Source organism: Schistocerca americana, chromosome 4 (assembly GCF_021461395.2).
Source record: "Schistocerca americana isolate TAMUIC-IGC-003095 chromosome 4, iqSchAmer2.1, whole genome shotgun sequence".
NCBI lineage: Eukaryota > Metazoa > Arthropoda > Insecta > Orthoptera > Acrididae > Schistocerca > Schistocerca americana.
The window spans coordinates 667,430,855-667,455,660 of NC_060122.1; the positions used below are offsets into that span (position 1 = coordinate 667,430,855).

Sequence of the window (24,806 nt, forward strand, 5' to 3'; positions counted from 1 at the left end):
ACCTTCGTCTGCTGCACAATGGCCTTCTACAACACGCCGCCACCGCCCGGTTTTCACCAGAAAGAGCAATTAAATTCAAGCATGCCAGCTGTAGTCGGTGCCCGACGTGAATTTCCGCAGTCCTACAGCCTCGAGAACCCAGGGATCTCATCAGGTGCAGTGGTTTTGAACATGACGCCAGCGGTCTCTGACTCCAGCTTTGTTAGCCCCGAAGTGCTTCAGTTTTCGCTGCACAGCAGTACAAGAAACCACTATGCACTGATACTGAACTTTAATGCAAGTACTGTAAATAGTGGGGAGCATAGTTTTCATAATGTGCCACAACAGGATGCCTTTTTGAATGTGCAAGCTCCACGTCTGTATCACTCCGCGACGGTGAATGACATTCGCCAGCCTGTTACTCCAAGTGTTCATCAGTGCAGTAATTTGAGCACATCAGGTTCCACCAAGCTCATCAGTGATTCTGTGATGGACGATATCACTGCAGATGAGAAGGACCAATTGCATAATAACCGTCAAACAACCGCCGTAACCACTTTGACCTTCCACTGCAACAACCGGTCCCGCTTCACTCCATGCCAGGCTTCCTGCTAACAGGTTTCGCTTCCCCTCCAGCTATTATGAACACAGCTGGCACATCTACTTCCTCTCTACTGCCCTCACGATGCAGAGTTAACTTTGACTTGCCTACTCCTGCGTCCGTGAGCAGCACCCCGCATTCTTCGACCACCAGTTCGTTGAACCTACCGAAACTTCCGGCACTCAAACCTGCTCACCCGGAATTCTGGTTCAACCTGGTAGAGCAAACTTTCAGTGTCTGTGCACTTGATGACAACGCCCATTTCACATGCCTCATGAACCACCTCCATGACCGTGTCGACTTAATTTATGACCTGGTTAAGTCACTTCCTCTATACGAGAAGTACGCTAAACAAGCAATACTGGAACATGTCTCCAAGATAAGAAGAGAAAACGTTCGTCAGCTCGTCTATGAAGAACGCCTTGGCAACAGATCTCCGTCCCAGCTTTGGTGATGCCTTCGACTTCTCGTCGGTGAATGCGACATGCCAGATGCCACGCTCACCGAGATTTGGATGGAAAAGCTGCCTCTGTCTGTACAAACGGCCATCTCCACCTATGAAGATAGCCCAAATAGCGAACGCTTGCTCCCCGCCGACCGAGGTTACTCCGCTCTACTACGTGAATTCCGTGCCCAGCAGTCCGGCAGCTACGCCAGTTTCTAACCATAACCAGGGCCTCAATGTGGACGCCCCACTAAACCTAAGTCTGTCAAGCTCGCCGCACTACCGGCACCTTCTTGTCTGCACAACAACAGCACATCTGACTCTGCAGAATATTCTGGGCCGCCGCCGTCTGACCACTCACAGGAGCAGACGTCCTCCCATAAATACTGTTTCTTCCATGCAAAATTCGGGGAACGAGCACGCAGTTGCAAATTCGCCATGCTCCTATCCAAACTTCAACCACAGGCAGGCAGCGGTGCCACCTCCTGCGATGTAAACAACAGGCACCGTCCCACGCTCCATTCCGTGTCCAACACAAGTCTACGTCGAGGACTTGAACTCTGGCACAAACTTTCTCATTGACACGGGCGCAGATGTTTCCCTACTTCCATCTCGTCTTGCTACCGAAAAGATCCGACTACACAAAACTGTCCTATACACTGTAAACTCATCTAATTTGTCATGCTTAGGTTCTACTTCATATGCAGTGTCCCTCTCACCTGAGTGCAACCTGAAGTGGTCCTTCCTGGTGGCTGACATCGACGATCCCATTTTGGGCATCGACTTTCTACGGTACCACAAACTGTGACCTGATCTCGTCAGGAATACAGTGTTCTATCACTCTACACAGGAACACATCCTGTGTGCTTCGTCGAGTGTCAATAGTACTGCTAAACAGGTCCACCTGGCTAGGAAGTGTAATAACCCCTCCTCCGAGCTCTTGTCATGGACCAATAAGTGGCTCACGGAGCGTGTCGAGTCTACACGCCTGCGCTTTGAACAACTTCAACTTGAGCTACACTGTAGCCTCAATGACTTAAGTAACGAGTTGTCTTCGGCATGGCAGCAGCTTGCAGCAGACGACGCCTCGGCAACACACAAGGTTAGTCGGTGCCACTACAGTGTTCTTGCGTCCAAGTGCATTTGCGACCATGTGCCACATAAACTGTACAGTGTCTGTGCTCCTGCCAACTCTAATTGTGTTAATTCAAGTGCACATTCATCCCCCTCCTCGCTTGGGTAGCTAACTTCCCAGGCGCAGGTTAATGTTTTTGATTTACTGCCATCAGCTGTTCATTTGTGCCTGCTAACGCCACAAAGCTCAACAGCAGCGCCTTCAGTTACTAATAAACAGTGTACCAACCTTGTTTCAAGTATCTCACTTGTTTGTCACCCCCAGCCACCCAACAGTTGGCACTTATGCAAACTTTCGCTGTTTGTTCCACAACCCAGCCTAGCGGCCACCGCGCACATTATACCACAAACAGTCGCCTTGTGTACTGCGTCACACGTTTCCGTGGTTAGAGACGGCACCGCCCACAAACTTCGCTTGCAAGATGGACCGACTATCTCTTGCTGACCACGCCGTATCAAGCCAGAACTCATGAAAGTGACTCGCAAACAAATAGGTGATCTTTTAACAACCGGCGTCATCGAACCATCTGCCGGATGCCGGGCCTCGCCTATCCACTTCGTCACAAAAAGCGATGGCACCTGGAGTATGGTTGGCGACTATACTAAGATGAACTCTCGTACTATCATAGACAAGTACCCAGTTCCTAACGTCGCGGATTTTAACCATGCTCTTGCAGGTGCCAAATATTTCTCAGTAGTGGACTGTAGGAGGGCCTATCACAAATTCCAATGACACCAGAGGATATTGAAAAGACAGCTGTTACACCTTTTGGCCTTTTCCAATACTGGTTCATGCCCTTTGGCTTCCACAACACTGCACAAACTTGGCAGAGATTCATAAACAAGGTGTTGTTTCATCTGGATTCTTGTTTCTTTTACTTGGACGGCATTCTTATTTTCAGTCCTACTTTGCAAAAGAACGAGGAACATTTGCAGATTGTTAAAGACATTCTTACCACTGCCGGTGTTGAACTGAATAATAAGAAGCTCCAGTTGCACCAAACTTCGGTAAGATTCTTAGGCTACATCGGAACAGTTAACTATTATAGGAAGCACTTGCTCACCACAGCCGAGGTTCAGGCTCCCCTAACAGACGCCCTCGCTGGCAAAAATATGACTAGTATCCACCTGGTCCCCTGGACCCCTGCCATGGAACAAGCTTTTGATGAACTGAAGCACCTACTAGCAAACACAGTTGCTGTTGCCCACTTGCATCCAGACGCTACATTTTTTATTACCACAGATGCCAATGATACCACAGTAGGTGCTGTCCTCAGCCAAACCGTCGGAGATACTACCTCTCCTTTGCAATTCTTTTTGCAGAAGCTCAACAGTGCTCAAAAAAAGTACTCAGCCTTTGATAGGGAGCTCTTGGCAGTTTACGAGGCTGTGAAACACTTTCACGCCAAAGTTGAGGTTAGGGACTTCTACATTTTAACCGACCATAACCCTTTAGTTGCTGCTGTAAAGAACCCCCGACTGACCCTCTACCTAGACGCTTCCATCATTTCAACTTTATATTGAAATTTACCTCTGACATACGATACATCAAGGGTGCAGATAATGTGGTCACAGATTTTTTTTCTTGTGTCGGTGCTCTCACAACTCTAATAGACCTCTCTAACTTGCCTAAGTTGCTGTCTACCGACACAGACACTATGGACCTTATTTCCGATCACAGCTCGTCACTCAAACCTGTGTCATCCACCTATCCCGGTGTCATAGGCAAGGTTCAGAGTGACGAATCAATTGGTACACTGCGTCCCTTCATACCCAAACTTCTACAGAGACAAGTGTTCGACAAATTACGCAACCTAGCTCATCCAGGTGTGAGAGCCTCTACCAGACTTACTTCAGAGCACTTCGTCTGGCGCGACATGCGTCGCAACTGCCAAGCCTGGACCCGTGCCTGCATTCCGTGCCAACAAAATAAAGTTTCACGGCACACATTGCCCCCACTAGGCAGCTTCACTGCTGCTCCCAGTCACTTCCCTCATGTTCACATTGACTTGGTGGGCCCCCTCACCCCCTCTGAGGGTTACAGATACATACTACCTATTATAGTACTATCTATTATAGACAGAAACTCTCGTTGGGTGGAAACTGCCCCGCTACCCAATATTACATCTGGATCAGTGGCACGATCCTTCATAGGCACTTGGATTTCACGCTTTGGCTGCCCTGTTTACTTGACGACCAACCAAGGCCGTAAATTTGTCTGCCTTGTTTTCTGAACTATGTAGGCTGTGCAGCATCAAGAAAATTCATTCAACAGCATACCACCGCCAAAGCAATGGCCACGTGGAATGTTGGCATAGGATGCTCAAGATGGCCCTATGTTGCCATGGCCTCCTTTGGACAGACGTCCTGCCATTTGTCTTACTCGGTTTGCGGACCACTTTCAAGGAAGACCTTAAGGGCTCAGTGGCTGAGTTTATCTATGGCCAATCCCGTACACTGCCAGGCAAACTTGTTGCTCCTACTCCAGTCGCCAAACCGTCCGAACTGCCGTCCTTGGTGGAACAGGTTACACTGTAACAAGCTTCAACCCCCGCCCCCTTCCATCCACACTCCACCGCACATATATGTTCCCAAGGCGTTCAACACTTGCGAATTTGTGTTCCTTCATGATGACACTGTAAAAGCCCTGTTACAGCCCCCTTATACAGGCCCGTACAGAGTTGTCAAACGAACCAGTAACACAATGGACATCGTAATTAAGGGCTCAGTAACTATTGTCTCCCTCAACAGGGTTAAATCTGCTCACATCGAGTTTCCCCCTACTTCACCCACCATTGAAGAGACCACGCTCTCTGGCCACCCTCTACCTTCTTCCTCTGCTCATGATTCGAGTAAACTCACGCCTACACTGGCCCCGTCAATGAACCCACAATCATTCCGGGGTTTTCCGCCTCTGGGCTCCCATAGCAGAGGCCCCATCTCCCAGGGCTCTAATATAACAGATCCATCTTTGTGTGATAGCACACCATGCCACTCTTCTATTCGGTGCAGCCTGCAGGTTCCTGCCACGCCCACTCAGACCTCACCGTCTGACACTCACCCCTCTATTAGCAGCATACCACCCTCACCATGCTACGGTTTACCCACCCCACCAGCTCAGCATACCTCTCCGTTAGCAGGCATTACTTATGAGCTCTCTACCCACATTCATCCTAATGACATTTGTGGTATATCTGTCGTCGTTAGTGGTGATACCGCATTAGTGCTGCTTGCGTGTGATGATTCGTGTGACTCGTTAAGTGGTGTGTCATAACGTGTAGCGAAACGTTTCAAAATCTCTCAAAGTGCTACATGTGGCAACCTATGTGCTTACATTAGGCCAAGTGGAAAGGTGATCATTAGGTTCCATGCCGACGACACCCTTCCACACCAGCACTCCCGCACCGGCCGATGACTATGACCGCCGACATCACGTCAAGACTTCAGCATCAGCATTCCAGGATTTGCTCCACGCTCTCCTCCCACAGAGCCTGTGCCAATAGATGCGGAGGAACTCACTGTAACCCACTTAAACTTTCGCCAAACCCCCCCCCCCCCCCGGCCTTTCAGCCTTTGAGTACGTATTCCATACTGCAGGGGGGGGGGGGGGGGGGGCTATGTGGCGTCGATTGGATCGGATCGATAGGCCAGAACATCATATGTGTGTTATGTCTTCGAGTTGATCTTTGTTTAGTATTCTTCCGGGACCTCAGTTCCCACCTAGTATTCGATCTGTATGTTTGTTGATTAGAAGAGAGAACCGTGGTCATTATCTTACCACCTTAATATCTCCTTCATACTCAAACAACGGAAAGTCCAGGGTGGAATAATGACAATATTATGAAAAGGATAGGTTGCTACTCAACATGTGGTGATGATGCTGAGTCACAGACAGTCGTAACGAGAAGACTGCTAAACAAGTAAGCTCTCAGCCAAAACCCTTTCTTCCTAATCAGACAACAAATACACATACATTCTTAGCATATACAACTGTCACACACATGACCGCTGTCTCTGGCTGCTGAGGCCAGACTTAAAGCAACAGTTCATGATGAGATAAGCAGTGTGGTTGTTGGGGTTAAGAATGGGTTGGGGCAAGGAGGGGGAGAATAGCAGGGTAGGGGTGGTAGATGGTAAACTGCTGCTTGTGGGAGCATATAGGGATGAGGCGGGAAGAGGGTAGGGCAGCTAGGTGCAGTTGGGAGGTTAGACAAAGGGCAAGGGGAAGGGGGGAGGGTTTAGGGGGAGCAGGAAAGGAGAGAAGTAAAAAGACTGTGGGTGTGTTGGCAAAATAGAAGGCTTGTAGTGCTGTAATGGGAACACAGAAGGTGATACAGTTACGAAGTTTTCGCATCAGAGTCCTTGCATGAAAATTTCTCAGTTTATTTGCCGCATCAAATTCGAATAAAATTCCAAGCTTCCAATGGTGTCCACCATCATCTTTGTCACAGACTAAAACTGACTGCCATGAACTGGCAGTGTTCCTTCTTTCATACCCAGAGAATAGCATCTGATTGGCTGTGTTACGTCATGATGGCGCAGACAGAGGTGACATGTTCTACGTCCATACATTTTGCTTGTGCTTTCTATCTAATATTGTTTCCAGTGCCATCCATTGCATCAGTTGGTGAAGTGTGAGAAGTATTCCTCTGTGTTTTTTCCTTGTCAAGTGCACACTTCCATGCATCCCTAAGTGCGTAGCCAGTGTCTCTGTTGAATTCATTTTCACAGTCTGATGTCAACAGCTTCTCTGTTCACAAGTCTCAGTAGTTCAGAGCATGAGCACTGATTCTCGTACATTGAAACAAAATTTTGTGCTTATTTAACAGGTAGTGCTCTGCACTACTTATTTATCCTAATGTTTGTATTTAAGGAGACGATGATAGTTGACTCAACACGCAGCAACTGACTGTATAGACTGGCAAACATAACTCTTGCCAAACTCGCAAGGAATGTTATAAATTCCCAGCACTCTCAGGCAGAGATTATCTTTAATGGATCACAACATTTCTTTAATTTTTCTGAGTGGCCAGAAGACTGGTCAGATTCCTTTGCTGTTTATGATTTTATCTTTCTTGCTAGTTGTTGCACCACAGAATGGAAGATGCACTGTTTGCTGTTCCCCTTGGCTTGTTTGAACAACATCATGTCTTGGTTTTCTCAATGGTAGTGATCTAATGCCATGGATAAGAGTACTCATTTCTTCTGAACACTGTCTTCAGATGTTTAATCTCGGAACCGAGGTGGTCCATGTCCAAAATAGTTCTGGCTCTGTGTACTAAGGTGTTCAGCATAGCTCTCTTCTGAGCTGGATGGTGAAAGTTACACCCATTGAGATACAAATCTGTATGCATTTGTTTTTTGTACAGAGAATGGCCAAGTCATCCGTCTGATTTCCATTCAACTAACAATCTAAGAAAGGTAACCTCCCATTATGAATTTTCATTCGGGATATATACCATTCAAATGGTCATCAAACTGCTGCACCATCACACTGTCATGTGGCTGGATTTAAAATGTATTGCAACATATCTGAAGAAGCAAGATGACTGGAAGGAAACACTGCTTAATGCATGTTCTTCCATATCTCCCTGAAAAATTTAGCTGCAGCTGGTGATGGTAATGAACTCATGGCTGCTCCATCAATCATTTATAATAATTTACACCATACAAGAATTATGTTGTCATCAAAGTCTGCTGAAATAATTTCAAAATTTCTGAGGGGGACTGAGAGGTCAACTGTTTCAATGTGTCTCTTCCACTGGCACCTTCGTAAACAGGAGACCACATCAAGGCTAACCACAACTTCATTCAGGCCAATCCTCATCTGCTCTATTATATCAACATGCATTCACGAATTTTTAATGTGATGTCTACCGCATCTGACTATAGGCGCCAAAAGTTTAGTCAGATACTTTGCCAGCCTGTATGTAGGAGAGTTGATAGCACTAATAATTGGTCATAATGGGACACCATCTTTGTGTATTTTAGACAGACTGTACAGAATGGGTGGCTTTGGTGCTCTTGGCCCTAAATTCTTCATGAGTTCATCTGAGAAGCCAGAATTCTTAAGTACATTTTGTTTGAACAAACAAGAATAATTGTTCATGTTTTGAAGTACTGGGACTTATGATCAGAGAAGCCGTTGTAATCAGACTTCATGAAAACAACTTCAACAGAGACACTGGCTATACACTTAGCAATGCATGGAAGCATGCACTTGACAAAGATAAAACGCAGAGGAATACTTCTCACAGTTCATCAGCTGATGCGATGGATGGCACTGGAACCAGTGCTAGATAGGGAGCACAATAAAAGTCTGTGGATGTAGAATGTGCCACCTCCATCCACGCCATCATGACAACACAGTTAAGCAGATGCCATTCTCTGTGTATAAAAGAGGGAACTTTGCCAATTCATGACTGTCAGTTTTAGTCCCTGATGAAGGTTGATGGTAGATGTCATCCAAAGCTTGGAATTTTATATGAATTTGACATGGCAAGTGAACCAAGAAACTCTAAAGCAGGGAATGAGACAGGTGGGTGAAAGACAGTGACTAATGAAGGTTGAGGCTAGGAGGGTTATGGGAACATAGGATATATTGTAGGGCGAGTTGCCACTTGTACAATTCAGAAAAGCAAGAATCTATATTGCACAGGCTGTGAGGCAGTCATTGAAATGAAGAATGTTGTGTTGGGCTGCATGTGCAGCAACTGGGTGGTCCAGCTGCGTCTCGTCCACAGTTTATTGGTGGCCATTCATGCGAACAGACAGCTTGTTGTTTGTCAAGCCCATGTAGAACGCAGTTCAGTGGTTGCAGCTTAGATTATAGATCACATGACTTGTTTCAGAGGTAGTTGGGATAAATGATACTTATAATTGGACTGGAGTAGGTGGTGGTGGGAGTATGTATGGGACAAGTCTTGCATCTAGGTCTATTGAAAGGATATGAGCCATGAGGCAAGGGTTGGGAGCAGGGGCTGTGCAAGTAAGGACGAGGATATTGTGTAGGTTCAGTGGGCAGCAGAATGCCACTATGGGAAGGGTGAGTACGATAGTGGATAGTGATTCAATAGTTTGAATCCTGTGTGATACTGAGTCATGAGGAGAACGTTCCTCTGTGGATGGATTATGGGACCTTGGGAAATGGTGAGTGAATGGAGAGATAAGGTATGAGAGATTTGTTTTTGCACAGGGTTAGGGGGCAATTATGATCTGTGAAGACCTCAGTGAGACCCTTGGTATATTTTGAGAAGGACTGTTCCTCACTGCAGGTGCAACACCCATGGGTGGCTAGGGTGTATGAAAGGGACTTCTCAGTATGGAATGGGTGGCAGCTGCTAAAGTGGAGGTATTGCTAGTGATTGGTAGGTTTGATACAAAGAGAGGTAGTGATGTAGCCATCTTTGAGGTGGAGGTCAACATCAAAGAAGGTGGCTTGTTGGGTTGAGGAGGACCAGGTAAAGCAAATGGGAGGAGATGGAGTTGAGGTTCTATAGGAATGTGGATAGGGGGTTCTCACACTTGATCCAGATCGCAAAGATATCATCAGTGAATCTGAACCAGGTGACAGGTTTGGGATTCTGGTTGTTAGGAAGGATTCCTCAGGTGGCCATGAACAGGATGGTGCCAATGGGTGCCCACTGCTGTATTCCAGATTTGTTTGTAGATGAAACCTTCAAAGGAGAAATAATTGTAGATGAGCATGTAGCTGGTCATGGTGACCAGGAAGGAGGTTTTTGGTTTGGAATTGGTAGAACACTGGAGAAGGTAGTGTTCAGTGTCAGTAAGGCCATGGTCAGTAAGGACACTAGTGTAAAGGGAGATGGCATCAATAGGGATCAGCAAGGCACTGTGTGGTAAAGGAAAAGGAACTGTGGAGAGTTGATGGAAGAAATGTTTGATGTCTTTTTTATAGGAAGGTAGGTTATGGGTAATAGGCTGGAGGTGTTTGCCTATGAGAGCAGAGATTCTCTCAGTGGGGGCATAGTAACCAGCCACAAGGGGGCATCCTGGGTGGTTTGGTTTATGGACTTTAGAAAACATACAGAAGTTAGGAGTGCAGGCAGTGGTAGAAATGAAGGGAGAGGTTCTGGGACATGCATAAGAGTTTGAGGAGAGACTGGAGATCCTGCTGTATTTCTGGAATGGGCTCACAGTGGCAGGGATTTTAGTTGGATGAATCTGACAACTGATGGAGCCCTTCCACCAGGTAATCCTTGAAGTTAGAAACCATGGTGGTGGAACCATTGCCAACAAGAGGTATTACAAGGTCTAGATAAGCTTTTAGGTGCTTGTGATTGTGGTTCTTTCTGTGGGTGTAAGGTTAACTTGCATATTGAGGGTTTTGGGTAATGATGGGGATGGTTCACATTTGCATGGAAGAGTGAACTAAGTCAGGCAGGTTTCAACACTGGTCTTCAGTTGAATCTGAGTGGTAGGGTTGGTGGTGAAAATGTGTATTCACTGTAGGAAATGGGAGAAGGAGAAGGTCTTCAATAAGGCCAGCATGACTGAATGTAGGAACAGTGCAAAAGTGTAGATCGTTGGAAAGGACTAATGCATCCGTGGGGCTAAGACTTTTGGAGGAAAGGTTCATGACTGTTCCCAGATCTGTTTAAGTTCTGGATTCTGTATGGTGGTGGGTGGGAGTTTTTGAGGGTGGGGTAAATGAGGCAGGGTTTGTCAGTTGTGAGGGGATGTGGGGGCAGTTTTTGAAGCTGTTATGGAGGTTGTGGGTAGTGGTAGTCCAAGGCAGGTTAATGAGTTTTTTGATGTGATGTGCATGTGACTCTAGTTCCTGGAGAGCAAGAGTTTCAGTGTGTGACATGGAATACAGGAATTTGGGATTGAACAGAAGGAGAGTTTTACAGACGGAGAGAAGGTATTGGATGGAGGTTTGGGTCTGATGGACATGCTTTTGCAGGACTGTGTTGGTGAGGGCTGATTGAATCTGATTCAAAATTTGCAATGATTGTCATGAAAATGTGAAAATCCTTCCACCACTTCATTAGCTTCCTCTCAAAACTGCAGTAACTGTGGTCACACCAGCCTTGTTTTTGCTGTAATCAAAGAGACAGGCAGGTCGCTTCTTCTCTATCATCATAATCTTATTTTGACAGTGACACTGAATGTAGTCATTTTGTGTTTTGTCATCAAAAGAAGTATGTTTCTAACGTCTTCCCATTTCACAAACATCAAATGGTCTTGTCTATGAAATGAAATTTCTTTTTATCAGCTTCTAGGCAACTGGATCTTAAGTTAGCCTTTTTCTGTCTTGAATATAAATGTAAAATGTGTAGTAGACAGTAGTTGTCATTCGCACTGGATGTGACATTGTGAGGCATGGCACATGGCAGCAAAGGGGAATGTGAATGACACAAAGCATGTAAGACACAAAGATGTCTGTGTTTGTTAGCTGCCAATACAAGTGGAATGAGATACCATTTGAGTCTTTTTGTGATACTAAAAGTGCCATAGAACATCATTATACAGACTACTGATGTAATATAAATGCTGTAATACATTTACAAAGCTGAGAAATGGCCAACGTAAGTTCTACATCACTCATCTTCTTTGAGTATAATCCACATGATGCAGCAGCTGTTTTGCTCATCTCCAAAGTACTAAGCCAAGTGTTTTCAGTTATTAAATTATGCTCTGTATGAAATTCTACCAGGTGGCTTCATCTTTCATTTCCCTTTCCCAGCCCATGTTCTCCTGCCATTTTTCCTTCTCTTCCTTTCCTACTACTGAATTTCAGTTATGTATCTTCCTTAACTATTTGAATAATGTCTTTAATCTCATCACACATACCTCAGTCTCTTAATCATCTGTAGAATTAATTGGCATATAAACTTCTACTATTGTGTTGGGTGTTCACTTTATGTCTACCTTGGCTGTGATAATGCATTCACTGCACTGTTCATAATAGCTTACCTACATTCCTATTTTATTATTCATAATAACGCCTACTTCAGTATTACCCCTATTTGAATTTATGCTGTAGCCATCTACTGACCTGAGCAGAAGCCTTGTTCTTCCTGCCACCACACTTCACTAATTCCCACCAAATCATCTAACTTCATTCTATACATTTCTCTTTGTTATTATGTAATCTACCTACCCAATTAAGGGATGGAACATTCCACATTCTAACCTGTAGAAAGCCAGTTTTGTTTTTAGGATGACATCCTCCTGAATAATCCCCACTCAGAGATTGGAATGGGAGATTATTTTTCCTCCAGAATATTTTACCCATAAGGTACCATTATCATTAAACAATGCAGTACACCTGCATGACCTCAGGAAAAGTAAATAACAGCTGTAGCTTCCCCTTGCTTTCAGCCATTGACAATATCAGTACATTGAAACCTGGTTGGTTAAATTTTCAAGGCCAGATCAGTCAATCATCAGGTCTGCTGCCCCTACAGCTACCGGAAAGGCTGCTGCCATTCTTCAGGAACTATTGATCAATCTGTTTTCTCCACAGATAAGCCTCCACTGTAGTTTCACCTACAGTATGTCTCTGTGTATTGTTGAGGCACACAAGCCACCCAATCTTGGCAAGGTCCATAGTTCATGGGGATGGGGATCCTAACCTACTTAAATGTAAACTGCCTTAGCTAAGCACTTATTGCTTAAAAATTTACTTATTTTTAAAACACTGTTCGTGGTCTATTACAATTAAACTTGTTGTTGAAATGTTTGTTCCATTGATGTGCCCCAATTCATAGGCAAACGTGTTGCAGAATTTGGTGCTACCATCTTTTTTGGCCTTGGGTCAGCTGTAAGAGGAAATTAATTATTAAACTATGGTCTCTATTTCTGTGTCATGCATTTTCTTCTTGCTGTATGTTCGACTTGTCAAATTACATTAATTTTCTGATTTTGAAACTTCATGGGAGTTTCTTGTGTAGTTGCAACCCACTAGTTCTATGAATAATCAAATATATCACTTGCTTTTGTTGTTATGATCTATCACATTAATTTTCTTAGAAAAATTGGTTTTCTTACATTTTAGGTCACAATTTTCTCACTTGAGGAGAGTTAATTGTTCCTTTAATATTTCTGTGTCATTTTTTTAGTACTTCAATAACTTCTTCTTGAGAGCTCATAGCAAGTATAAGTTTCATGTTTTCATCCTGCAAACTCTCTAGCCCACTAGTAGTCAAACTTTTTTGCTCACGAGCCAGTATTGACAATGTGGGATGGAACCTTGGGTCGCATATGTACCAATCTTATTATTAATTGGTAAGCTGCATAAATTATCATGTTATGAGCCCACAGTAGATTAGATGTAGTAAGGGCATGATAAATTGCCTGCCAAGTACTGATTGTTAAAAATTGTCACATTCAGAATACTTTGTGTCGATGGTTCTCTGTTTCAGATTACTACCATCCTTAGTGATTCCAAAGTTGTGACACTGTAATTGCCTGATGAAGTGTTGTTGTGTTCATTGTGTGTATGGATGATTAATTGATTAGTAACAGTTATTGTACTTATGTTTAAATGCATAATGTAATATGAAACATGGTCAAATCATATTTCCTTACTACAGATATGTACAGAATTTGAAGATGACTGTACCAGGGAGGTGGTGCAATGGTTAGCACACTGTACTTGTATTTGAGAGGATGATGGTTCAAACCTGCATCCAGCCATCCAGATTTAGGTTTCCCATGTTTCCCTAAATCACTTCACGCAAATGCCAGGATTGTTTTTTTCAAAGGGCACAGGCAATTTCCTTCCCCATCCATGATACAATCTGAGCTTGTGCTCCATCTCTAATGACCTCAGTGTCCACAGGATGTTAAACACAATCTTCCTTCCTTCCTTTTGAAGATGACCATCTCTGTAATATACGTTCACAAAACCATATTACTTCTGTGTCAATATTTATACTATGGTGACTGATTGGTGTGAGTTATCAGTACTGGAAGCAAACAATAAAACATTTTCCCTCTCACATACTCAGCCCACACAGTGGCTATGCTACTTACTGCTCTTCCCCTGGGGCAGGGGCTAACTTTATGTCACATGCAAATTCACCAATGTCAATTAAAATTAAGTATGTCTTAAATAGTGCTATTTCTGTAAGTATTTCTGTTCATTACAGATCAGGAAAACTACACTCTTAAGAAGCTCTTAATGATGGTTGATTTTTTGGATTCAGTTGTGAGTGGAAGGATGCACAATGTGCATACAGCAGCAGTGTTTTGATTATATGGCTGCCGAACTTTTGCAGTAGATAGGTCACACAAGAGAGCCTTGTACAGTGCTTATAACTATTACCATCGGGGACAGTCTCTGATCAGTATGAATTTGAAGAAATGTAACTGATTGTCTTTTTTCATGACATTTAAATTCTACATTATGTAACCTGATTTGTTTTTATTTTGAAATGGTTTGCTTCAAACCTTGTTGTTCACATAAGATGAACTCAGTGCTTTTGAAGATTGGTACAGAGATTGTGCATTTGCCTGGTACATAAGGGTTGTGATTTTTATTGTGATGCTGCAATAAACAGTGTGTCTGTATGTCTGATAGCAGTAAATTAAAACCATTTTTCCAGTTGTACAATGTATCTGACTATTATAGGTACAAACAAAAGGTGTGGATAGGGTACAATTAAACAAGCAAATAATCCTGATAAATGTAAGTCTGGAAACCAATTGTTTCTCCAATATGACATGTTATGACAGAGTATTATGTGAACAGTGTGTAACAAAGTTCCCACAGATAGAAACTGCAGGTACACACTTGATGACAAACACATTAAACAAGTGTTCCACATGGCCACCACACATGTGCAGTCAGATGTCTCTTCATCAATGCCTGTACATGTTCAAAAACACTAGGTGTGTTCCAAATGTATTGTAAACCACCTACAATGCATTGTCAACAGGACTAGTATACGCCAAAGCTTATAAATATTCTCACCCAAAAACCTTTAGTGGGTTCATCTGGGAGGCACTATGTGTGTCTAAACAGCCACATATAAGTATGCTGGTACGTCATCATGACATAAGTGTCCAAGGAATAGAAAAGCAACTGGAATCACTCAATAGAGGAAAGTCCACTGGACCTGACGGGATACCAATTCGATTCTACACAGAGTACGCGAAAGAACTTGCCCCCCTTCTAACAGCCGTGTACCGCAAGTCTCTAGAGGAACGGAGGGTTCCAAATGATTGGAAAAGAGCACAGATAGTCCCAGTCTTCAAGAAGGGTCGTCGAGCAGATGCGCAAAACTATAGACCTATATCTCTTACGTCGATCTCTTGTAGAATTTTGGAACATGTTTTTTGCTCGCGTATCATGTCATTTCTGGAAACCCAGAATCTACTATGTAGGAATCAACATGGATTCCGGAAACAGCGATCGTGTGAGACCCAACTCGCCTTATTTGTTCATGAGACCCAGAAAATATTAGATACAGGCTCCCAGGTAGATGCTATTTTTCTTGACTTCCGGAAGGCGTTCGATACAGTTCCGCACTGTCGCCTGATAAACAAAGTAAGAGCCTACGGAATATCAGACCAGCTGTGTGGCTGGATTGAAGAGTTTTTAGCAAACAGAACACAGCATGTTGTTATCAATGGAGAGACGTCTACAGACGTTAAAGTAACCTCTGGCGTGCCACAGGGGAGTGTTATGGGACCATTGCTTTTCACAATATATATAAATGACTTAGTAGATAGTGTCGGAAGTTCCATGCGGCTTTTCGCGGATGATGCTGTAGTATACAGAGAAGTTGCTGCATTAGAAAATTGTAGCGAAATACAGGAAGATCTGCAGCGGATAGGCACTTGGTGCAGGGAGTGGCAACTGACCCTTAACATAGACAAATGTAATGTATTGCGAATACATAGAAAGAAGGATCCTTTATTGTATGATTATATGATAGCGGAACAAACACTGGTAGCAGTTACTTCTGTAAAATATCTGGGAGTATGCGTACGGAACGATTTGAAGTGGAATGATCATATAAAACTAATTGTTGGTAAGGCGGGTACCAGGTTGAGATTCATTGGGAGAGTGCTTAGAAAATGTAGTCCATCAACAAAGGAGGTGGCTTACAAAACACTCGTTCGACCTATACTTGAGTATTGCTCATCAGTGTGGGATCCGTACCAGGTCGGGTTGACGGAGGAGATAGAGAAGATCCAAAGAAGAGCGGCGCGTTTCGTCACTGGGTTATTTGGTAACCGTGATAGCGTTACGGAGATGTTTAATAAACTCAAGTGGCAGACTCTGCAAGAGAGGCGCTCTGCATCGCGGTGTAGCTTGCTCGCCAGGTTTCGAGAGGGTGCGTTTCTGGATGAGGTATCGAATATATTGCTTCCCCCTACTTATACTTCCCGAGGAGATCACGAATGTAAAATTAGAGAGATTAGAGCGCGCACGGAGGCTTTCAGACAGTCGTTCTTCCCGCGAACCATACGCGACTGGAACAGGAAAGGGAGGTAATGACAGTGGCACGTAAAGTGCCCTCCGCCACACACCGTTGGGTGGCTTGCGGAGTATCAATGTAGATGTAGATGTAGATGTAGATGAATGTGCTACATAGGAATCCTTTTACCGTGATGAACATTACTCAACTATTAGTACTGTTGTTGGGTGTCTAGCTGGGTGCAGTCATTTTCATAACACAATATTTCAATTTTCTATCTTTTTTAGGTGATATCTGTAGAATGAGCATCTTTTGTTACATTTTTATCACCCCCCAACCTCTTCTCCAATGCTGGTCGCATGCCACAGCAGGTTTTATAATTGGGTGGTGGGGGGTTGGGGGGGGGAGATAGCATGTCGGATGCTGGACAGGAACTCTGGTACTTCAGTGCCCCTGTGGCCTGCATTGGGCCCCAAAGTCACTCTCAGCCAATGCTGTTATTTACTTGGCTGTGTTGCTGGGTCACAAGCTTTGTTGAGAGTGACCTTAGTGCCTCTGTTGATCAGCCACTCATACTTCAATAGTCTCCTTCAGAATACAGTCCAAAATGATGAGGTCTGTCTTAGCACTTCTGTTTCTTCCTACTTCATCTGCAGGTGCAGAATGCAGTGTTCTGCAACAACAGAGTTTGTTAGTTGCTTAAGTTTGGCATGTCTTCTGTGTTCCTTGCATCTTTCTTCAATTGTCCGCACAGTCTCCCCAATATACGTCTTACCATATTTACACAGAATATGGTAAACATCTGGTTTATGGTGCTACGAGTCATCTTGCACCATGTCTAATAGGGCTTGTGTTTCTGGAGATGGATGGAAAATGCATATAATGTTACATCAACCTATGAGACTGCCAGTTTCGTTTGATATTTTGCAGGTGGCAGATAAGACAGCATTTTCTCCTCCTCTTCATTTTCTGTCTACTGGGCTCTTACTTTCTGCCTGAAAGCACATGAGATTTGTCTCTCATCATATCCATTCTTCCTGAAATGTGCTTAAGGTGTTTAAGCTCTCCTGGTATGCTTTCTTTATCAGATATTGAGATATTGTGCAGGCCCCATTTACCAGTGTATGTAGCACACCCTCATTCTGTGATGGATGATGGCAGCTGGCAGTGTGGAGATACAATGCAGTATGGGTGGCTTTCCCGTACACACTGTGTCCTATAGTGACGTCCATTCTGCACTTATCTAAGACATTAAAAAATGGAAGCTGCCATTCTCTTCCATGCATGTTGAATTTGATACTGGGGTGCAAAGAGTTCAGATGTTGGAGGAATTCCAGAAGTCTTTCCCTCCCATGTGACCACAGCACAAAAGTGTCATCAACAAATCTGAAAAAGCATGTAGACTTTAGTGCAGCTGCTTCCAGAGCTTTCTCTTTGAAGTATGCCACAATTAGTAGTGACTGAAGGCACTCTATAGTGACACCATCAGTTTGTTCATAATAGTCATGATTGAAGGGAAAAAATGTTGAAGTGAGGACAAATTCAATGAGATTAGTCATTGTTGGAATGAATTTCTTCCTGATTAACTTGAGGGAAACAGCAAGTGGCACCCTGGTGAAAAGGGATACCACATCAAAGGTCAGTATAAGGTCCTGGTCATGCAGGCATAGTCCCTGCACGAGTTGAATGAAATGTACACAGATCCTGATGTTGTGCTGACATTTACTGACTTAGGGGTTTAATATTGCCATTAGATGTTTGGCCAGTGGGTATATTTGTATGCCTATGTTGCTTACAGTAGGACATAACAACCCATTTGTGAACCTTTGGCAAGCCATAGAGCATCAGTGGTGCAGTAGCTTGTGGTCAAAGCTTCTTGATGATTTCCTTCAGCAGAGGCTGGTGCAGATGCTCAATAATCTTTTTCTTCACTTTGTTGATTGGTTCTCTCTTCACTTTTCTGTATGCTAGATCCTTATGTAGGTCATACATTTTGCAATACCACCCAGACAGTGGTAGTAGTACAGAGGCATTTCCTTTGTTTGCATGTTGAATGACTATTTCAGGATCACTCCTTAGTTCTCAAATGACAGCTCTTTCTTCTTTCGTGATGTTCATGTTCAGTAGGATGGCTTTAATGAGTGAGTATGTTTCTCAACATATCTCTTCCACATCTTCACTAGGGAGTATGAAAATTACTTGTTCTGTACCACTGATGAAATCTGCAACATGTATAGCAGTCAGTGTTGGTGCAAAGTTGAGTACCTTTTCCAGAACTAATTTTGCCACATGACCGGTCTATTTCCTCATGAGGCTGATTCAGTTACGAAAAAAACTGCACATGGCTAGACACACAACAACAATATAAACAGTTGATTTTCTGGAGAAGCCTACAATCACTCATCAGATTCGTCTACTGAGAGGAAATGCATTAGAGATTTAAGAAGTTGGATAAACTTTGTTACAGGAAAGAGTGCCTACTCAGTTCTCTTGCCTTCCTGATAAGGTTCCATGACCACAGCATAAAAGCAGAATTCACAAAGATCGCTCATCATATAAAAACCTCAGCTGCTCACCGGACCGTAAGAAGAGCTAGCCTGGCACTTGTAAGGCAGAAGATCTGGTACACACATTGGTAACTAGATACACCATCTAAGGAATTGCTCACACTCCACTTACAGAAGGCTTGTTCATTATCATCTAATTCTTGGGAGTTTTCAAGAAGAATGGGTTGGGGGAGAGACAAATCTGATGCACTTTCAGGCTGAAAGTATGAACCTAGCAGACATAAAACAAAGAAGAGGAGAAGATAATGGCTTATCTGCCATATGTCAGCAAAGTATTGAACAAAATTGGCAGAATCTTGGCTTTAGGTAACATTAAATGCATTTTCTATCTGCATCTAAAAACATGAGCCCTATTAGATACAGTGAAAATTGACTTGTGGCTCCATAAAGCAGGTGTTTACCATATTCTACATAAATGCGGTAAGGCATGTATCAGGAAGACTGTGTGGACAACTGGAGAAAGATACAAGGAACATAGAAGACACACTGAACTTAAGCAACCAAAAAAATCTGTGTGCAGAACACCACGTTGCTACAGGGGTCTCCAGGAAGTATAAAGAAACAGAAGTGCTAAGACTGACCTCATCATTGTGAAACTATTTTCTGAAGGAGGCTACTGAAATATGAGTGGCTGATCAACAGAGACACTGGGTTCACTCTCAGCAAAGCTTAGGACCCAGCACTCAGCCAAACAGAATAACAGTGTCAACAAATGAGAGTGTCTTCTGTTCCTGACACAGGCCACGGGACTACTGAGGGACTAGAGTTCACACCCAGCATCCATTGAATCCATTGACACTGCCCCCCCCCCCCCCCCCCCCCCACACACACACACACACACACATACAACCACAACTCCACATGCCGTGGCATGTGCCTGGTGATGGAGGAAGGGGTGAGGGACAATAAAAGCAGACAGCATTTAGCAAAAGATGCTCATTATGTAGGTATACTGTTGAAATATGTTACAAAAATGACTGCACCTGGCTAGACTGCTGACAACAGTACAAACAGTTGATTTGCCATGGAATCTTAAGGTCACACATAATCCAAATAGTTGATTAACTTGTATTGGAAGAAATGAAGGTACACACATCCAGAAAATCAGCCAGGTAGGAAATGTGATGCTATCAGCAAATCACCCATGTTCCCTGCCCAAATGTTAATGGAAAATATTTGCTGATGTTTCATCTCAGTAGCTGCCATGTGAGTTTTCATAAGCACATATATGAGTGTGTTGTGGTGTGGATGCTCATAATACCATCTCATGTAATACATGATTTATCTGTAAATAAAATGTGCACAAAGAACTGTGGATCATTCCCATACTGTGTAAAGATTCGTTGGTTGAAGGCAACAGGCGCAGCCAAGGCATGCACACTCTGTACATGGTACGTGTTCAACTGCCGCATGACGGCATGCAAACTCTGCCATATTTTGGAGGGGAAACATGCTATGCTGCAGCAATCCTGACCATTGTGGCTGGCATTGTGTCCATTTTCTGTAATACACATACTCCTCCATTTGTGGTGTTTACACTGTTCTTAATCTACCAGCATGTTGCAGGTTGGGTTTAAATAAAATCATCTTGTACAAGTGCTAACGATACGATGTGAACACTCTGTTCTCTGGCTGCTCTAACTGAAGATATGTTTCAAGATAAAATCATGCCGCCTCCCATGCATTGGCATCAGCATGCACATATGTGAAGTGGATGTCTGCTAATTCTTCATTTGAAAACATATTTCAAGCTATGACAACCACTTCAATTTCTACATGTGCACACTGCATTTGCTGTTGGCTGCGGTAACTGGTACTTGGAATATAAGGCTGCATATATGCTGCAGCATCACTGGTTGCATATTACTTCCATGATGCAAAACTTGAACTACAGGAGGTTTGTTTGAGTTCACTCTTCACCTCACACTGATGAAAATATCATACTCAAATAACCAACTGTAATGTGCCAGCAATGAAGCTGCAGCATAAATGTAGCCTTAGATATCAATAGTTTTGTAACACTTGCATGCTGCACTTGTGAGTACACTGTCTTGGAGAAACTATTGGTTTCTGGGAATATGTTTATTAGGAATATTTGCTAGTTTATTTGTACTCTTCTCACCACTTTCATTTGTACCTGTAGTAGTCACACACCTTCTATAGCAGGATTTCTGGGTTTTAGAAAACTATACACGTTTGCATGAGCATTTGAAAAACTAAGAAACTGCCTTCGTATTTATTGCTTCTGTTGTTGTTGCAGTCTTTAGTCCAGAGACTGGTTTGATGCAGCTCTCCATGCTACTCTATTCTGTGCAATCTTCTTCATCTCTGAGTAACTACTGCAACCTACATCCTTCTGAATGCAAACTACATCCTTCTGAATCTGCTTAGTGTATTCATCTCTTGGTCTCCCTATATGATTTTTACCCCCCACACTTCCCTCCAGTGCTAAACTGGTGATCTCTTGATGCCTCAGAACGTGTCCTACCAACCGATCCTTTCTTTTAGTCAGGTTGTGCCACAAATTCCTCTTCTCCCCATTTCTGTTCAGTACCTCCTCATTAGTTACATTACCTACCCATCTAATCTTCAGCATTCTTCTGTAGCACCACATTTCGAAAGCTTGTATTCTCTTCTTGTCTAAACTATTTATCATCCATGTTTCACTTCCATACACGGCTGCACTCCATACAAATACTTTCAGAAAAGACTTCCTGACACTTAAACCTATATTTGATGTTAACAAATTTCTATTCTTCAGAAATGCTTTCCTTGCCTTGTTGCATCTGTATAATTTAATTAGCAGACTGAATGGGAAACCTTGATATTTAATAATAATGTGACATATTTGTACTTCTCAATGAGCAATTTCTCTGATAACATACTTTAGTTTTCTTAATTTATGTTCCAGTACTCTGTGCAGATTATGTGAAAAGCAGAACCATTCAGTAATATACTGCACAACAGAACTGAAGGATCACTTTTTTGAAACGCCGCTTAAATTTGAAATTTGTCTCAACCTTTGTCGGTAATGGTGTAAGAGCACGACACCCTCCAACATCAACTTGAGCTCGAAGGTGCTTCAGACAGCAAGGTGTTGACACTTGCAAAAAAGTCCACAGCTCAGATGTTCATGTGAGTTAGTTAGTTAGTCTGTTACGTGTTCCATTGATCAATAGCATGGAGAAACCGTTATGATGTGGAACGTGTATGATTTCAATTTGTTTTTGAAACTATTACTGTGTCTGTCAGACATTTTATTTCATCTGGTAATTTATCAAAAAGTTTTATAGAAATATATTTTACCCCTTTCTGTGCCAAAGATAGGTTAAGTAAATGATAGTGTTCGTCTTTCTTTTTTCTGGTATTGTAATCATGAATGTCGCTGTTGATTTTAAACTGGTCCATGTTGTTAAGAATAAATTTCATTCCTGAGTAAATGTACTGTGAAGCAGTTGTAAGAATTCCTAATCTTTTAAACAGATACCTACAAGATGTGCGACTATGAACCCCGCACATTATTCTAACTACTTTCTTTTGAGCAGTGAATACCTTTTGCCTAAGTGTTGAGTTGCCCCAGAATATTATTCCGTATGACATCAGAGAGTGGAAGTATGCAAAGTATGTTAGCTTACTAATTTCTCCATCCTCAAAATTGGCATTTATTCTGATTGCAAAAGTTGCTGAACCTAGTCACTTTAGGAGATCCAAAATATGAATTTTCCAATTAAGATTCTCATCTATATGTACACCCAAAAAGTTAGTATGCTCTACCCTGGCTACTGACTTCTTTTGATGTATTATGTTTATTGAGGAACTATACTTTTTGCAGCAGAAAATTGGGCATACTGTGTTTTTTCAAAGTTCAGAGCAAGTCCATTCACAGAAAACCAATTAATAACTTTTCCAAAGACCTTATTTGTATTATTTTCTATCGGACTTTCTTTTACTGGATTAATAATTATGCTTGTATCATCAGCAAACAGTGTCAGTTCAGCATCTTGTTTCACATAAGAATGGAGGTCATTCACATATATCAAGAACAGGAGGGGACCCATGATCAAACCTTGTGGAACACCTAATGTAATTTCATCCCAGTTAGATGAAGTAGCAAACTCCTTTGAATCACTTGAAGCATATAAAGAGACTTTTTGCTTCCTGTTCTCTAGATACGATATAAACCACTCATATGCTGTTCCATTTATACCATAGAATTGTAATTTCTCAAACATAATGCCATGGTTCACACAATCAAATGCTTTGGATAAGTCACAGAATATTCCTACTGGTGACATTTTACTATTTAAAGACTCTATTATGTGGGCAGTGAAATTGCGTATTGCTGTCTCAGTGGAACAGCATTTCTGAAATCCAAACTGTGATTTACTAAGTATCCCATTACTGTTGAGATGGCTAACCACTCTTGAGTACGTTACTTTCTCAAAGATTTTTGAAAATGCTGTAAGCAAGGATACTGGCCGGTAATTATTGACATCTGTGGTTTCCCCCTTTTTGTAGACAGGCCTGAAAATGGCATATTTTAACCTTTCTGGATGTCTGATGTCAATGATATTATGTTGGCACCAAATTTCACCGCAATTCTACTCAATGCCACTGTAGATGTGTCACATGATTGGAACATCATCACATCCCCTTTTACCCATATCCCACCCCTTCCTTTGATGCTTCTGTCACGGAGGTGAGAACAGTGATGCCCAGTGTTGAAATCACAAGGTTTCCTTATGATTAGCTGAAGAAAACTTTTCAGGCGCACCACCACAGAGAAGCAGGATGAAAAGGCCACAGGTGGTGCCTAAAGGGTGTCACTGAAACAATCACTTTCCTGGGTCATTTATTCCCACACATTTTGTAGATGAAAACAACAGTCAACAGTATGATCAACAACAGGAAGACTTTCTTAACAACTTTTGATGCTCTGACACCCTCAGGCATTTCAACCCTTCTCTAAGGATGTTTTGGGGCTGCATCCCTATCAGACATGATTGCGCCCATTTGGAGCATAGTGTGACTGCAGTTTTTGCTCTCATGAGCAGGTTGGAACCACTAGGGACTGCACAAAAACATTCAATGGAATTTGAAAATGACCCAAAGCAGCTGAGGGTGCTTATCCTTTTTCAGAGTTCCTATTTTGTGTTTTCCTATGGTGTGATGTGTGTGTTAGTGACATTGACACATGCATGAATAAAATGGTAAAAGTTCCCCTAAGACCCCCAGTTTGGCAAAACCCTCAGTGGCACCCACCAACCCTTACCAAGAATTTTAAAAATGCACCTGTACAAGCAGAACCTGTGATGGTATCATAGGCACCTGTAGACTGGCAACCTCTTTGACACTCTCTGATGCCAGATGGCCTACTGTCAAGTGCAAGAGCAACATTGTAGTGGCAAAGAGCAGCAGTGTAGTCCACCTGGAGGCACTTAGTACTTGTATCACAGGTTCTGTCTGTGCAGATGTAGTTTTAAAATTCTCAATACTCATTGATGGGTGCCATCAAAAGTTTTGGCCAACAGGAAGGTGTTAAGAGGGACCATTTCCCATATCATTCACACAGGTGTCAATGTCATGGTTGAATGGTTCCATTATATTGTTAATAATTAAGAAGGGAAGTCACTGAGGATAATGATTAATTGAGGGGCAACAAGACAATGTAGGAGAGAAATCCA

The 24,806-nt window shown here is 42.9% G+C and overlaps 1 protein-coding gene across 3 annotated transcripts in view; it reads left to right on the plus strand.

The window, feature by feature from the left end:
- Positions 1–24,806, plus strand: part of LOC124612937 (synaptonemal complex protein 1-like) — a 500,344-nt gene that overhangs the window by 461,499 nt on the left and 14,039 nt on the right. The gene's annotated exons all lie outside the window — the stretch shown is intronic.